Source organism: Zootoca vivipara, chromosome 8 (assembly GCF_963506605.1).
Source record: "Zootoca vivipara chromosome 8, rZooViv1.1, whole genome shotgun sequence".
NCBI classification, from domain to species: domain Eukaryota; kingdom Metazoa; phylum Chordata; class Lepidosauria; order Squamata; family Lacertidae; genus Zootoca; species Zootoca vivipara.
Genome location: NC_083283.1, coordinates 27381039 through 27384582, shown reverse-complemented (window position 1 = coordinate 27384582; position 3544 = coordinate 27381039).

Sequence of the window (3544 nt, the reverse complement as noted above, 5' to 3'; positions counted from 1 at the left end):
ATGTTACAGAATAGCTTGTCTTGCTGAAATAAAATCTATTTCTGGCCTATGCATGTATAACGATTCAAGTTTGCTTTGCTTTACAGGAAGGACGGAAGAAGGGGAGCAAGGTGTCTGCTTTTAACATCTTCCATCGTGTTTTGCTAAGCAAACGTAAAGGATTTTCTTTAATAACATTCTTCTCATAAAGAGTAAATGAATGGGTTTGAGAAAAGCAACAAACAAAATTACCTGTATGAAAAACTCAAATCCATATTATCTGAATAAACCAGTGTTGCGCCTGCAAACATTTTGTAGCAGGGAACCTTAGGCCCTCTAAAATCTGTAGATATTATTAGACTCCAACTTTTGTATGCCCTAGCGAGCATTACCTATGGCAGGATGATGAGTGGTGTAGTCAATGACACAAAGAAGGCCACATGTTATGGTGTTTAGGTAGTGCCATCGGTGTACATATATCAAAATTATGAGCAGGATAGAACTCTTAGGAAAGCAAATGAGTCATTTTGGATGTTTGTAGGAGATCCGTAAGAATGACCTTGCCAGAACTGACCAATGTCTGTTCGCTCATCATTCTTTTTTGCTCATAGCAGCCAATCAGATGCTGCTTCTACAAGCTCACAAGCCATTCATGAAGATGATGAGCCTTTCTTGTGTTTGCCTTCAGAATCCGGCATTCAAAGGTATATTGTCTTTGTATCTGGCAACAGCTTTCCCCATCCCAATGGAAATGGCAATTAATTATCTGTAGCAGTTTACTGGTGAGCTGAAAAAGAACTTCACAGAGATCTTCAAGCACACACATGCACATAAACGGTAACTGCCTCCTTGCGACATTGTCTCACGCAGCTGTGATCTATGAATATTGCAGTCATATGAGTGGAGATTATTACTTGGCTGTTCTTTCACCCAGTTGACACGCTGCCAGGAAGAAACAAAGAAGGAAGTAATGTTGCTCACCACAAAAACAAGAGAGAAAACAACAGATTTTCTCAAATTTTGTTGGTGCATGACATGTTTTGGAAAGAAGATTCCCTCCCCTTAAGTTCTCAAGCAGACTTTTAGGGCAAATCCCCTATCCACATTTGAATGGCAAACATGTATTCCACTCATTAGGAATGAGAATAAAATGGCTGTTATACCTTTGTCACTGGACCGACTTACTGAAGACTCATTGGGCTCCACAACACAAGGTGAATTTAACAAAAACTTTATAAGGTAAAAACGAAACACTCCCAAATCTTGATAATGCTAGTCCTCAATAGACTTCTTCACTCAGGGTCGAAATGCAAATGTATTCCCAAGCCATCCCTGAAAACAAAAGATCAAGAAGGAAAGACCCATGAAATCAAGCCTGAAATATTGTCGCACACACATCACAGCCACGTGGAATTGTTCCACATAGGGCTGGTCCAAATGTTTCATGGTCTTAGGTCAGTGGTGTCCAAACTTTTTTTTCCTAAGAGGGCCAGATTTGATGAAGTGAAAGGCAGTGGGGAGGCGACCAAAGGTCCAACCAAAGTTGTTGACCTTTTTTAAGTTGTTGAGGATTTTTAAAAGATTTTACCCCAGGAAATGAACTACCACAGGGGCCGGGTTGAACCGGCCGGCGGGCCGGATTGGGGCCCCGATACAGACTTTGGACATGCCTGCCTTAGGTGAAGGACAAGGTGGTGCTTCCTCCCATTCCATGTACAAAGTTGACCAAACTGGCAGCTGAAACCAACTGCAATGCTAACAGTGGGGCAGCATCTTCCATTATGCCTTAAGCCAGGAAGCTAACTTGAGGAAGAACAGACCCCGTGGCACACACACAGCTCTGTCCTCCAACACCTTGACGCTCCTCCCTGCCCTTAACAACTGCTACCTGAGGCAGCTGCCTCCCTCACACACCCTAATATTAGGGCTGGCTCTGATACCACACAGAAGTAACTGCCATGCGCTTCAGTATGCATAAATACCTCCCCCCTGTGGTTAGATAGGGCTGATTTGGGTTTTGACTACATGAGCAATGGCACTCACAGCCCAAACATCGGAAATAGAAGGGAATGATGTTACCATATGCCACTGACAGAGGGGGATGTTTTCCTAAACTCAGCTCAGCACATGACTCATTATATGGGCAGGTGTGCCAGGCAGATCACTCTGTCTAGCATACCAGCATGTCATGAAGCTTTGAGCAGCTGGCCAGGGAGCATAGTGGGTTTTGTGTGTGTGTGTGTGTGTGTGTGTGTGTGTGTGTGTGTGTGTGTGTGTATTGGAGGCTGGTGCTATCAAGTTCTTCTCATGCAGCCTTCAAGTGCACTTATGGTGAGAAGTATCTGTAACTAGGCAAAAGCTGCTGGTGTTATGCAAGACTTTAAGTCTTGAAGGTTGAACTTTATTGAGGAAAGCTGCTTGACGATCCCTGACAATCACCACAAAATTCTTTTGCTATTTTTCTGGTGCTCTTCGCTCCAAGTAAGTTCTCAATGTGATCACTTCGGTTAAGTAAATGCAATTTCAAAGAATCCCCTGCTGCAAAGAGAAGGAATCCAAACAATGTTAAGGCTCTGTACTTTGTGGATTTCTCTTACCACATAAATACAGAGAAATGACTAAACCAAGTTAGAGACAACTTTCCTTCCAGGCCTTTTTCTAAAACTGTAACACACTCCAGTTGCTGCAAATGGATAATACCCATTTTTCTGTCTAGTAAAGTAGGTTAACCTTTGCACCTACTTGTTGGAGAACTCTGAAATGCTCTTGATTATTTGTATAGTAGCTAAAAGATTATATGGCCCTTCTCAGATAATTTGTTTAAGCACAACAGCAGTGGGCCAATTGCTCCGTTGTGCCACAGACAGGATCCAGATGTCCCCCCCCCCCGCCAGCCGGGTACAGTTCTGTTGCAGGAATATTTTGTACAACCTTTGCCATTGTGATTGCAGCATAGAATGTGGTTGCATGAGTCCCAAAAACAAACACCTATGGAATATTGTAGACACAGGGACTCTTTGACCTTCCTAATGATGTTGGACTCTAACCCCCATGAGCCCAAGCCAGTATGACCAAAAGTAAGGGATGATGGGACTTGTAGTCCAATGTCAATCACAAGTGATGGAGCTCGCTTCATTCAGCGAAGGCTGATCCAACCGCAGTCCATCTGCCTTCTTGCTTACAACCAGTCCTGGCTGCCTGCTTCATTCTCCTTAATCTCACTATCGCCATTGTAGAACTCAGTAGGGAGGAAGAGGATGGGAGATAATACTAGGATTGATTGGCTCTGTCTGTCAGCGGCTCTGGCTACTGTTGACATCCTGGCTTTCTGTCCTACCTTGACCCAATGGGCACCAGCCACCACTATCTCCACCCCATCATGTGCTCATAGTTTCCCCCCTTTGATTATTATTCTATATTCTCGAGATACTTAATGCCTCAATGCAGCCTCTAGTCAGGGTCTCTTCTCAAACTTGTCACTTGCTGATTCTTCACACACACAGCTGCCCTCTCCCCAGTTGGAGGGAGGCTTCTTTCCCCCCCACTGCTGGCTATTTCATTCAAA